This window comes from Stegodyphus dumicola, chromosome 2 (genome assembly GCF_044657685.1).
Source record: "Stegodyphus dumicola isolate Sdum_Otavi_A_Nest chromosome 2, ASM4465768v1".
Taxonomy (NCBI): domain Eukaryota; kingdom Metazoa; phylum Arthropoda; class Arachnida; order Araneae; family Eresidae; genus Stegodyphus; species Stegodyphus dumicola.
Genome location: NC_140769.1, coordinates 85,023,670 through 85,038,532, shown reverse-complemented (window position 1 = coordinate 85,038,532; position 14,863 = coordinate 85,023,670). Strand labels below are relative to the sequence as shown.

Genomic DNA, 14,863 nt, shown 5'->3' with positions numbered 1-14,863 from the left:
TACCGCTCCTACCGCATAATCCGAAGCATCGGCTGAAATTTCTAAATTCTCATCCTTTTCAGGAAATTTCAACACAGGGGCTTGCGTTAATGCTTGTTTTAATTTTTCGAAAGCACTATTGGCTTCGGCCGTCCACGAGAATCTTGCCTTTTTCCTTTTTAATTTTAACAATGGTTCAGCAATAGCTGCAAAATTTTTTATAAAGGACCTATAATATGAACAAAGTCCTAGAAAAGAAGAGAGCTTCTTTGCCGTGTTTGGAGTCGGATACTTTTGTACAGCGATTATTTTTGATTCATCTGTCTCGATCCCTTTTTGAGATATTTTGTAACCTAAATATTTTAATTCAGGGGCTGCAAATTTGCACTTTTCGGCATTAACTTTTAGACAGCCCTCATTTAATAAAGAAAACACCTGTCTTTAAATCCTGTACATGTTGGTCGAGATTATCACTAGTAATAATGATATCGTCTAAATAGATAAATGTGGACTTTCCAAGAACAGGTCTTAACACAATGTCCATGCATCGCTGAAATGTTGCCGGGGCCTTTGAAAGGCCAAACGGCATACGCAAAAATGCATAAGTGCCAGACTTGGTTATAAAAGCAGTCTTAGGCACGTCCTCAGGCCTCACCCCTATTTGAAAATAACCAGTCGTTAAGTCTAAAGTCGTCATAAATTTGGTTGATTTTATGTTCCTTAGAATTTCTTCTATAATCGGTAACGGATATACCGGATATTTAGTTATGGAGTTTAATTTACGGTAATCAATAGCGAATCTCCATCTTTTTTGATGCGTCAAAGAATAGTCATTATTTTTCTTACATAAAACCACCGGGCTAGCATAACTACTTGAGATGGGCGTTATGATCTTTTTACGTAGCATATCGGTAATATGCTATTCTATAATTTTTTCCTTATTCTTATCATACCGGTATGGTTTTTGACGAACTGGCATTGCATCTCCGGTGTCAATACTATGGTTAGTAACCTGAGTAAATCCTGGAATATCACTAAATAACGAAGCAAATTCACTTACCACTTGTCGGATTCTTCCTTGCTCGTCATTAGGGAGGTGGTCAAGTTTTAACATCGGCGGTTCAGCATTTTCTGTACGAACTGGTTTCATTGTCAGCTTAAGGGACGCTTCATTAAAATCCAGCGTAGCTTGTGCTTTTGAAAGAAAATCTATTCCTAAAATTAAATGTGCTTGCAGATTCTTTACTATAAAAAACATCACCTTTACTTGTTCGTCCTTGATACGGATATACAAAGGTACTTTACCTACGCACTTACATTTTTCTCCTTGCGCCGCTAACACTGTCGTATTATCCGCATTATATATGCGGTATTTGCGAAAATACTTCCTACAAAAATCTTCTGCCACACAGGAACACTGCGCGCCGGTATCCAGGAGTGCGGTGGCTGGGATATTATTCACCAAGACTTCAATCTTCGGAAGAGTCAAATTTTTCACCATTACTGTATTTAACTTGTAGGAAGAGGGGTTTTCGTGGCCTTCGGATTTCCGCACCCTCTCGTCAGCAGAAATCCGTTTTAGTTTAAATTATTTTTCCTTTCCGTGCTTTCCTTCTTTTTCCACTGGCCTTGAGACTTTTTTCCTGGGTTGCTATTGAACTGTCGACGTTCGCCGGCTGTTTTTGAATGCTCGGGTTTCCTTGCCCACTGATTCGCTTTTTCTCCGTAGCCGTGTGCTTGAGTTTGCTGTAGTCGTGGCGTACCAAATTGCTTTCGCTGTTGATATTGGCGTCTTCTTTCGACGTCCGCCGTTCTTCTACTTTCAAACTGGATTGCTAGCTCAAATAACTTTTCCAGTGTAGTCGGATTTCTTAATTCAATAAAGTCTTACACTTGGGGCAGTAACCTCGGCAAAATCACTTGAATTATTTCAGGATCCGGACGGTTTCCATACAAGAGCTTCAAAACGTGAATTTTTCTTAAAATAAAGCTCGAGAGGTTTTCGATTCTTTGTTGATATATACTGAAAAGTTCCGTTTCTAAGTTCGCACGATCCCTTACAACAGGGAAGGCTTTTAGTAGGGCAGTCTTGAAATTTTCGTAAGTATAGGTGGGACTTCCTGCTTGACCCAAGAGACTTCTGCCTATACATTTGAACCAGTTAAGCGCTTGGCCCCTCAAAGCGCTGATAGCTAAGGTAACTTTTTGAAACTCGTGCACGGGGTAGAGCATGAAGTGGTCATCCAATTTTTCCAAAAAACTGGTTACCGGTGAGTTTCCCTTAAATGTTGCTTCTGGTTTCATCGAAGCGCGCATGGTCTGGACGATGTAACCAAATCCTACAGGGCGGCAGCTGGCATTTCTGGATTCTGAGCCGTTTCTGCAGGCAGCACAGGTTCTTCTTGAAACTCGGCCATGGTTATTCTTCTTCGTTGGGCGCCACTATCAGGGTCAATGTTCCTTCTAACCTTCTTCGGGAACATACAATGACCTGACTCGGAACAGAGAGCTTACTAAAGCTATGTTCACTAATTGTGGTAAGTAGACAGGATACAGACGAAGGGTATACAAAACCCTTTATTTTTCTCTATATACAATAACTTCCGTACTTCGGAATACACTGACCCGCTACGTGGGGTCTAACGTAAAAGTATAAAAATAAAACTAAACTCTAATTTAACTTTAGAATAATAAACGTGGAAGATTGGCCTTATATTAACAGGAAGGCGTATGTAGTACAGATAACTGAGAACACTACAATACGTTTAAAAGTTATCAAGAGGATTAAAACCTCTGGCCTGGAAGGCAAAAAGCAACTGCGTAACTTCTAAGGTAAGCGGCCTGCTTCGAACTCACTGCTTCCTCTCTCTCGCTTGGCAAAAGGCCACAACTTAAATACTTGGCGTTCGCCAGACAAACTTTGCATAAAAACCTTAACGCTTATAATTCTGGCCGGAAGTAGAAAATAAGAAGTGATAGTAAAGATTTAAAATAAAATAAACGTTAGTAAAACTTAAGATCCTTACAATATAAACAACACGTTTCGAGATACCTTGATTTCTTTATTTTCTTTTTGAAATTAAATGGAAAGTCCGACTGCGTATTTAATGCCGTTTTGCCTTATTGCGAATAACATAACAATAATTTTTTCCTTTCCCCTCCTTGTATTTGTTGCCTTGATGAAGTAATTAGTGAAATCGTCATTATTGTACAAATATCTTGATTTTGTGAAGCAACTAAAATACATTATTCATTTAAGCTACTCCATTTTAGGATATATTTGTTTTGGGTGCTTTTTTGATTACCCATTATTCTATTTTTAATAACCGTCTTTGTATAATAACTTTGTTTAATAACCGTCTTTGTATAATAACTTTGTTTAATAACCGTTTTTGTATAGCACAATAATTTAGAAATCCTTATAATGCTTCTAATAACTTTTTTTTTACAATATTATGGTTTTAACGAGAGTTCAATGTTGAAATTTATTTAGTGCTTATACGCCTGAAACACTTTCTAAAAGACATCTTCAGCAATTCATGTTTTACACATTATGGTAAAAGGCAAAATTCGTTTTGAAATACCTGTACTGAGAGTAAATTTTTGTATTACAAAACTAATAACTCCTTTTATGATTACATAAGTAACTTTCGTTGAAATTCTAGAAACTTCTAATATGTACAATGTATCTAGGCATTTTCTTATACCCTTGTCATAAAACTCCCAGTTCAGTATAATGATTTCACCTAGGAATCCATACGTGTTCCTTCGGGGCAGACATGCATCTTTTATTTTAGACACTATTGTTAACATTTTTATGACATAATTACTAGCATTTCAGATGCTTGAGAAATACAAAAATAATGCGACAGATTGTATGTAAGCAATAATAACAAATGTCACGCTGCCACGGGACGTAATATGATTCCGTTTCTAAACTATCATCGACATTATAATACAAAGTTAAGGAAAAAAACTCATTTTATTAGAATTCCTTTGATTTACTGTTATAAACTCAATTAAATTGCAGTTTCGCCCAAGACCGTTGAACACTGGTATTTCTACACGAGTTAAGTGTTGGTAAAGAAAACGTTTCATGGCTGAATACATTACATACTTGAGAACTTGAATACAAGCGGATTTCCCAACGAAATCTAAAAACATGTATCTCTTTAGGCAGGTAAACATTTTCGTTATGCACTTGTAAAGACATCAGGTATTTGTTTGGAACCAGGAGAGATTGAAAATGAGCAAGACCTCGCCGGGAATTGAACCACGGACCTCTGGAATATGCGCCCAGCGTGCTGACCACTACACTACCAAGGCATGATAAGAAGGCGGGAGAAATAACTTATACACTAAACAGATCAACAAAATTATAGTTGCCTGTACAAGAACTGCAGTTACGATTATATTCTATGGTTTAGACAGAATGATCTGTATTTTCTCGCATAGGCAAATCTCGCAGATGACCAACCGAGATCTGTACAAGAACCTAAATTAGGGTCACATTTTGTGGATTAAATTGTAAAGATTATGTTAATTTTATGAACAGTTAAATTTTGAGTTAAATTTCCTTTCCTACCGATTCTTAACTTCAACTTACCACTTCCGGCCAGAACGTAGTTTTAGAATCACGTCTGAATGCTAATGAGGAAGAGCGGTATTTAACCGCGAAGCTCTACAGTCTTAGAGAGAGAAATACCAGATATTCTGGTTGCACGCGTCCTCTTTTTTAGGCTACTCTCTCGTAAGCTATTATTACGCTCGGTCGTACTTTAGGCCCTTCATAGCTTCGCAGTCGATTAGTGTGAAGGGACCAACTCTGTTAGAATCTTGATAGCTTCGGCTATATCTCTTTTTTTTTAGTTTAGATTCAGTTTACTTCTTAGTTTCTTAAGTTCGAGCCCAAGTCTCGGCTTTATTGTACAACTCCAAGACAGAGTTTTGTTAAACTTTAGCTGGAATAATAAAGGGTTATTTCACCTTTCTCACATTGTTTTCTCTCTCACGAACTCGAGCGATTATTCGCTTACTAGTTCTTAAGATTCTTCACTTTCAACTGTAACTTAGAAATACACAGTGGAAAATCCTAGAAAATAGAGTGCCCTTTTTCAGTTCTCAAATAAGCATAATCTGCGGAAGAACGTTCAAATATTGATTCCTATGAAACAGCCGTAAATAGGATCATATAGTGTGGTTTCGATAGAATGGTCCACTGTTCCTACAGATGTGGTGGAAAAAAAATACACTTTTATATAGCAGTTAAAATACCAATCAGACAGAAAATGTAAGGACAGACAGACAGAAATAGATAGAAACTGTAAGGAAAAAGTTATGCTTGATTAAAAAGTGTATTTAATATTAAAAATATTCGTTTGAGTCAGGAGTTTAAAAAAGCGTCAGTATTTTTTTCTCAAAATTGAAAAAGATTTTAAATAAATTAGTTTCTGATTAAAAAACATATCTTCATAACTGTACTTAAAACGAAGAAAAAACTTAATAAGTATTACAGTTTCGCACATTTCATCATAGAAAATATTGTTAAATGGAAATATTTTTAGTATATATGAACGGAATAAAAATCAATGTTTTTTAATTTTGCTTATTTATTTCTTGATTATTGTTCATTGAACGAGAGCTGGTTTGTTCCCCTTGAAAAGTCAATTAATTTCCGATCAATGGCAATGATTACTTGCTTTTAATTTAATTACTTGCTTTTAATTTATTTCTTTTTACAATTGAAATTTTGTTATTCATGATTTGATTCAAGTCCCCGTTAAACATTTTTAACAATTTACATTCAAGTTACTTTAAAACAATTTTCGGAATTGAACTTACTAACTATGGATTCACTCTATTAAGATAATTCTACTAAAATTAATTTTAGGAGATAATATAATCAATATTTATTTAGTAAATATATAATATAGACATGATGCAATGACAGATTTCAAAATGTAAAATGTATTATGGCATTTATCTTATAAAACTCTGATACAAGAACAATTTTGCTATGAGCGGCGAAATGTAAGTTTTCTTTTCTCATAGATGAAAAACCGTTTTACAATTACTCCTACAAGTTTTTTTTACCGTAGAACCTGTAGAAAGGTCAAATGTATAAGTGATAGATCTTATATGCATTGTATTTCAATACTTACACATATTTACATACGCACTCAGTGGAATATGAATTAAAGTGAAAGCATCATTAAAGGATGATGAATTATTTAGTGAAAGATGAGAATTATTCGAATCCTTAAATTTTGCGAATCTTGAAAAAGATGGAAAATTTCACATTTTCTTCACCATTCTGAACTTCGGAATCCTGAGTTAAAATACAGTTGGTGTTGTTGTGACTAATCTCGCTTGCCTGATATCAGAACAAGTCCGCGAAATTCCTCAGGGCAACAAGGTAAGATTGCGCCTGTCGTTGGCAAGAGCCTTGGGTACCATAGCTCAGTTCCGTCACCAATTTTGAAAGACAGTTCCCTGGGAAAAACGTGTCCGAGAGTCTACCACCGCTCCTTCCCCTACCAGCAACCTCTCTGAAGGACTTTCGGTTCGCCAAATATTTAGAGTGCCCCATGCAGCACAGGCGATATACATTTACAAACATCCATGCCTTCTCCGGGATTCAAACTCCAGCCTTTCGGTACGGCAGTCAGAGTTACTAACCACTATCCCGATTGGGCGGCATATTATAGTAAAACATTTTAAATCAAAACTTTAGATTTGATTTATTGACATCCAACAGAAACATTCACAGAAAGAAAGATAGTGTTTTTTGGATTTTCATTACCCTCTGGTTCATCAAAATCACTTTTAAGTGACCTTGAATGGTGTTGTGTTTCAATATGTCATCTAGTAAAATCTTTTGGAATTTTCAAATAATCATTGTGCTGAGTTTTCTAAAGAATTCTCAAAATTAATTCTCGTATTTTCTCGATACTTCCGAACACAGATAACCTGCTATTAATAAGTCTTCCTATTTCTAGAAACTTAACGTTATGGTAAATAAACATCGTGCCGCGCATATGACTCCACTCCATTTGCCCTCCAGTTAAACTATTCAGTCTCGGCTATTAAGTTTCGAAACGTCGATTCACATATGAACTATTATCAAATATTTGTTATCAAATAATGTTGAGAAAATGAATCTCAAGAATTTCAAGACTGCTAACTGTGTACTTTGTTTGCGTTCATTTATTACTTTATTTGTAGCTTTTTAATAAATACAAATGTATTTACAAAAAAAAAAAAAAAAAAAAATCCTCTTAAGTTTGTTTTTCATTAAATTTAGATATCAAATTCTGCTTTAATTAAAAATTTTAACATTAAGCAAACTTTATTTCCTTTTCCTTCCGATATTCATTTGAAGGATTCGAGAAACTTTTAAGAATTATAATCATTCTCTTTGCTGAAAACTGCTTAATGAGAATGGAATTCTGTGGCGCTGAATGATCTGAATCATAAATTATTGACTGATCATTTTAACTTGTAAGCTTTATCCTAAGTTTCCAACAGTTAATTTTACTACTTTTCTGTTCTACTTAATTTCAGCTTACAATTTCCTACCAGAATGTGTTTTTAGAATCGCGTTTAATGCAAATGAGTAAGAGTGGTATTTCGAAGTTCCACTGACTTCGAGAGAGAGCATCAGAGTATCTGACTAGCGCGCGTTTGCCTTTTGGCTACCTCTCTCTAAGCCAGTGCTCCACAACATTTTCTCACCTGCGACGCACAAAAAATCTTTCTGGAATTTCGTGGCACACCAAAGAGTTCCGAGTTATCAAGGAAGTGCCGAAAAAATTCAAATGCTGACACACTTACAATCACACACACAACCACACAACAGTGAAATATATATAAACATTTAAAATAGACATTATTAAGAAAAAAAATTGTCATTGTGTATTAAATACATGATAAAAAGTTGCAAAATGTCAAATACATGTATTTGATTGCGGCACACCTATAGCCTACTCATGGCACACCAGTGTGCCGCGGCGCACCGGTTGCGGAGCACTGCTCTAAGCTATTACTACGCTCGGGCGTATTACAGGCTCTTGATAGCTTCACTAGCCTACACGATATTTATGGGCCAGCTGCTTAGAATTTTGATACCTTAGGCTATATCGTTTTAGTTAAGCATTAGTTAAGTCTTATTTCTTATCACTTTGAGTTCAAGCCCAAGTGGAGGCTTTGCTGTACGCCCTGAGAAAGGGGCGTCTGTTTAATTCTTATTTTGAGAAATGAAAGGTAATTGACCCATTCATGAGTTTACCTCTCTGTTCCTGAACTAAAGCGACTATTCGCTTAGCTTTTCACTAGATTCCTCCACATTTAGCTGCTAGATAAAAGGGTGGAATCCCACAAACTTATTAATGGTATAGTTGTTCAACAAAGATCACCAGCTATCATTCGAAGGAACAGTTTGCGATTTGTCATCAACAAATGTTAGAACATTTTTCGATGCTTAGGGAATGGTAAGCATCTAGTGGTTAAAGTATACGCCTTTTATTTGCGTAGAGAGGTAGCAGGCTGAACGGCCACCAAAGGTCTTCGATTAGGGCACTATAACCTCAATGCATTTAAGGGTAAACGTTATGTAAGCCTTTTGAAGGGGTTCTTAGATAGGACATTAATTATGGAAGATAACATAAGACCACTGTTAGATGTTACAGAACTCAACTCGCCAATGATTTTCTGGAAAAAGAGTGTATTCGCTGCTTAACATGGCGAGTAAAATCACCGTCATAAATCATATTCGTGAATATGATTCCTACAAATGAAATCCTACAGAAGAGCATGTTTGGAAGGCTATAAAACAAGCCACTGCATGATGTCAGCATCCTTCCCGAACAGTCTAGACATTAAAATGCTTGATTTTAGAAGACTGAGATTTGTTGTTCCAAACTATGATCAACAATTTGATTTAAAGCATGAGAGCTCATTTTTAGGCATGTAGAGCATTGCGAGACGGGCATACTCCTTGTTAGGAAACTAACTCACTATCCAGAACGTTTCAGAATTATGAAGTATGTTGGGCTGCATTTGGGTTTTATTTATGCACTGACAAAGCAGTCACAATTTATTTATTTTGTTATGCTACTGTAGTCTCGTAGTATTGGGCATCTGCATACAAAATTTCAAGAAATTGCATGTTTTGTGTTTTTAAATCTTAAGTTTGGGCACCAGTATACAATATACGTAAATAATAAATGCGTTTATAATATGAAAATAATAATTATATTTATAAGATTACCAAAGGAGGCTTATAATATTGTCAAAATAATATGTAATATTGCACAAGTTAATCTACGATACTGATTCTTTAACAGGAAAATTCTGAAGGGATGTTCAGCGTTTCTTCAGAAGCAGAATTAGTAAATTCTTATTAAAGCGTAAAGCAATGCTTGTAATGCAGATAGTTTTAGTTAAATTTAATGTATGGAGAAGAGATAACTGCATATCGGAGAGAAACACTTTGTGTATTTGTCATTTAGTTCTGAAGAACATACTTAGCGATTTCTAGCTATTAATATACTTCGTTATTTATTTTATGCTTTAATTACGAAAGGAAATACTTAAAATCAGTTTGTTTATCAACCGGGAACATCATTTTGAATTATAAAAATACACCTATAGCTACACTGATTTACCAGTTGTAAACGTCGAATTTTCGGCTAGGTTTGAAAATATAGTCTTGCCAGCAAAAGCTTTCCTAAAATATATATTGATGCTTTCTCGAATGGTAAAGAAAAAAATAGAAATCTCTTCCATTTACCTCATGTTATTATAAATTTTGTACCGATTGAGGATAGACATTAGTAATTTAGAAGAAAATTAAAATTAAAAACTGTTAAACAGAGAGTATTTCCCTTGTTCAAGGCAAAAGAAGGAAACGTTTTCTACTGAAAAACATCTCTGCTGTGGTCTTTCTACAAGAAATTGGCCCTGTTCTGTGTTACGCAATGAGAAAATCATGAAACTCCTGCTCAGCGAGCCTTTTAAACTGCTAAGAACAGAATTCAAGACTTTAGCTATTTCTCGGCGTGAGCTAATTAAATTGTTGTAGAGCAATTTAACAGCTGTAATCACATTAAGTTAACAGTAGAAGTGAAACAGCTGTAATAAAGCAGCAGCATACAAAAGAAGATGCATGATTATAATGAATCTATGAAGAAATTATAAAAAATTTTAATGGCGTTTAATCTTGCAGAACGCATCAAACAGCTACAAGAACTTTCTAAGGATTTCATATTGTTTTATTGTACTAAAAATAGTTTTGAAAATATATCTTTTAAAATTTATTTATTAGAGATGTTCTTCATCTCACCATGAATCAGCATTCTAAGTTGATACAGCCTACAATTGAATGAACCTAAAATATCGGTACGAGTAATTCATTACCAAATTCAGAAAAAATATTTTAATTGATGTGGAAAGACCACTAGAATCAGGTCACTTTAATTCATTTCATCTTACCTGCGATTTTAGCCGAGTAAATAATACCACCAGTGCTTAAATAGACAATTCATTTCAGGTTTGGCTTCAAGAGAAGCATGTTTTTTTTTTATGTTTACAGCATGTGTAAAGTGAATATGAGCTTGTTCTCCAAGAAGATATTCCTAAGGCAAAGAGTCCACCCGTGCTTTGCTATAATCAGTTAACTGAACGCTCGAGCTAACAGTAATGATGCTAAATGTTTCTGAAAAGGAAAAATTTCTTAAGGATTTAGCTAGCTGCTTTCAGTAAAATTTCTTCTAGACAGACCGTTTTCGTTGTAGCATTTGTACATTCCATTCACTCATTTTAACGCTGAAGCTGAAAATACATTTCAATGCAAGAATACTGCTGAGTAATAGAAAAGGATTAAGATATGCAATACTAATTCATCTGCAGTTGAAATTGATGAGGATGCAATAAAAGGGTACAGGCACTGTTATAAATATTCATAGGGAATTACATGATTTACATTTTCCCAAAAAATTATTTAAATCCAAGCAAGTGTAGAAAGGAGAGCATTAGTTTAAGATTTAGCACAAGAAAATTCTAAATTCTCTCTAAAAGAATTCAGGAAAAATCAGAAGCTTGTTTTGAGAATTTTCTTAATATAATTTTTAACCACGTTCTTTTTTTAATGAACCTTTCTGCTGAAAGTAAATAAAACAAATATTCCCCAAACCTGAGTTTAAATGTTAAACGCTTTTTCTAAGTGACGATTCTAAAGATTTGAGCCCTTCGACTACAAAACTGTGAGACGTTGAAAACTGTTAGTTCGAACACTGTGAGTCAACCAGATTCATATCCCACTCACGGGCTGGCATGGTTAAATCCGTGGCGTATTTATGGGTTATAAATGCAACGTAGGTACGAGTCGTTTATTTCAAAACGCCCTCTACGGAGATAGAGAATACTCACGTGTTTTGTCATAATTCAGACAATCCAGTCAAAAGTTTCGAATAACTAAAACAACCGGAAGATTTCAAATTTCAGTCTCGAAACCTTTTCAAGATTCTGGGTTATCAAGGATTCGAATGATGATACTTTAATAATTAATATGAACATAAAATTTTAATTGAATAGAAAAATTAGATCAAATTTTAGAATGTTCTAAACATATATTTTTGAAACAAATCAAAATGTTAAAGAATGATGATTTTTAGCATTAAAATATTTCTTTTTAAGCAGAAAAAAGTGACCTGAGCGACTTATTTAAACACATTAGTTTACACATTAGACAGATCATTAGACATTCTATTTAGGAGGAGGAAACGGGGAAAATGTGCTATTCCCTCGCCGACATTCGAACTTTGGACATTCCGATTGTCAGACGGACGTGCTTTCCAGTTAAACCACGAAGGTTGCCGGAAAGGCGAAGAAAATATCTAACGACGTTCTAACTGCGATAAAATAATAGAGCTTTAGTTTGCGATTATTTTACGTTGGTTAAAATCTTATTTTATTTGCTGTATCTTTCACACAGTTTAACTGGCTTTCAAATATGCTATATTTAGAAAGGTAATTTTTTATATGAGCAAAAACACATATTTCTTTCCATATGTGAAACAGAAGGGCACCACTTAACGTTCCCATTTTTACGCATAGTCTAATAATGCACATAGAAATATAGTGATTAAAATTTAAATTTCTTGTTCAACATGGTACTGTTAGTTGAAATGAAGATAAATTAATGACGAAAAATCTACTAACATAACAAATTTGCAGAAACAATTATGCTTAATTTATTAATCCATGACGTAAAAAACAACTTAAAAAATAACTCCAGAAAGAAACTATTAAATAAAAAATGATTATATTTACTGAAGACTAATTTAAAAAATTACCCTTTAAACAACATCACTACAAGGTACAGGGTGGGCCAAATAAGACCTACCAATGTTAAACGCAAATAACTTTTTATTTTTTGATATAATTATTGTTTTCATTTTGTAGGTTATAAAATTATTATGAACCTTGGAAATTTATTATGGAACCATACAGTACAAAACAAAGCGTTAAAATTATCGAGTTTTTCTATTCTTGTCAACGATCAATTGTTACGACGCATTGTAAAATATCGGCAATAATATTTTGGTGTGATGTTATGCCCAATAGAGTTATCGGTTCATATTTCTTCGAGAATGAAGATGGAACGCCGGAAACGATTTCCGGAGCTTCTTACAGAACAATGTTTGAAAACTTTTTGCGGCCAATGACGGAGCAGAATCTATTTTTTATAGGGATATTTAAAAGACAAAGCGTATGTTAATAAACCAGAGACTATTAGACAGCTGTAGAAGAATATTCGAGCCAAAATTCTGAGCCTTCAACCTGAAATATTACGTGGTGTAAGGGAAAATGCGTTAAAAAGAGCCAATCTCTGTATCGAGAAAAATGGTGGTCATTTGTCTGATATCATATTTCATACATAATTTTCATAAAATATATTTAATGTATAAAACATTAGTCTAAATAAATGATCATTACAATTATTCAGTTTTGAACCTTATTTGGCCAGCCTATATAATTTTAAAGGAAAACTATAATATTTTCAAACCTCAGCTTTTTAATAATGTAAATTTGAAATGAACGTTTGTTAAAAAATATCTCGCGATTAGATATTAATGTATTCATATGTATTTATGTAACATACCAAAATGTTTTGCAGGGTATGAAAATGAATTAACGAATTATAAAAGAGCAACAATACCTGATGGTTGTAACTACGTCTCCTGAAGTTAACGGATTATTTTTAGCACTTATTATTACGCTCTTTGTACAATGGAGGATGACTGTAGCAGACTGCGACCACTTAACGAAGTTGTTACCCTGGGCGACTCAAATCCACTCACTCCGCCAAGGAGCACGTGTTGAGAAAAGTCGAAAGGCGATATCTGTTATGCAGTGGAGCTAATGTTTTGGATGGAGATGGAAGCGCGTTTCATTCATCGTGTTCGGCGTGGGAAGCTGAGCACGCGCTGTTTCGCTACCTAAGACGTCATCACCTGTAGAATACTAAAAGGGGGCCGTTCACAAAATACGCTACAGGACGTAAAAATTGCTAATTTTGTACGTACACGAATTATAAGAAACGCATTCTTTAAACACAATGGTATTTATCCGTATAACTAATTAATTACATTATTTTTTAATTACAGTACGATAATACTTTTCCGCTATCCAGTACTCAATTCACTTTTATATGTTTCTTCGTCTTTATATGTACAAATAAGAGCGAATAATTTATTTTCTGTAATATCTGTATTTTGGCGATTTAAGGCTGAAATGATAGACGATAAGGAAGTGGAGCAAAATAAAAAGTTGCGCTGCAACGTACACCTGCAAAAAATATCTTTAACGTACCTACACCAAATAAAAGCCGTGTGTAGTTTTTAATGTATTTTTGCTTTTTTCCCATAACATAGAAAAGTAATTGAGATTATAATAAACAATTTGGTGAGTTTTCTTTTCTTTTTTTTTTCTTCTTTAAACACACATATACGTTTCGAGAGCAGTTGGGCTAAAAATATTTAGAAACAACATATCTTTAGAATTTCCGGTAGACAGTCTCGCGCGATTGGAGATAAAATTTTTTTTTTTTTTTTTTTTTTTTTTTTTGTTGTTGTTGTACAGTGAACTTACTTGTTTTTTACGTACAATGTTTACTTGCTTTGAAATCGTTAAATTTATTAATATCAGAAATTTGTTAAAGCTTTGCATAATACGAAATAGACAATAAAAGAAATTCGAATTTCGAAATTCCGGCTTCCGGGGCCATATTCGGGTGGAGTACTACGTTATTCAGAACCTGACGGCTGTAGATACCGCTGCTTTTTCATAATGCGAGAAACATACATACTTTTATGAAAATTTCTTTAAATATAATACAGGGCGATAATATTTGATGGAAACAATTTGAAAAGTGAAACGGACATTTATAGTGAATCGACGCAAAATGCCGTTTAGAGACTAATAACACTTCAGAACTAACCCCCTTTGGGCTAATAAATGAAATAAAATAAAATAAAATAAAGCACATGTTAAATATACGTAAATAAACAAGAAGAGCTTAAAGGTTAACACAAGTCATCACAGTTACAACGCATGTAAGTCATCTTTCATAGACACTTCAAACTTTTGAATATGTCTAAAATTATGATCCTGCAATCAAATTTCTTTGTTTTCAAATAATTATTTCTAGATAAATTAGAAAGCGTTTTATTTTTCAATTTTATCTTTAAGTAATTCACACGTGCGTTTATTTAAATGCTGTTACTGTTTGGAGCTTGGATGTGAACCAGTGTATAATGGATTTGATTATGAAATAAATAAATTATTAATTGAAAGTAAATTTTGTATCTTAAATCTGGATGAA

The 14,863-nt window shown here is 34.1% G+C and overlaps 1 protein-coding gene across 2 annotated transcripts in view; it reads right to left on the bottom strand.

Annotated features, from left to right (window-relative positions):
* Positions 1-13,417, bottom strand: part of LOC146998503 (uncharacterized) — a 173,269-nt gene extending 159,852 nt beyond the window's left edge. For both annotated transcript variants that reach the window (XM_085810831.1, XM_085810830.1), the window contains exon 1: positions 13,199-13,417. The gene's annotated coding sequence lies outside the window, so the exon portion shown is untranslated. The remainder of the gene's footprint in view (positions 1-13,198) is intronic.
* Between the last annotated feature and the right edge of the window lie 1,446 nt (positions 13,418-14,863).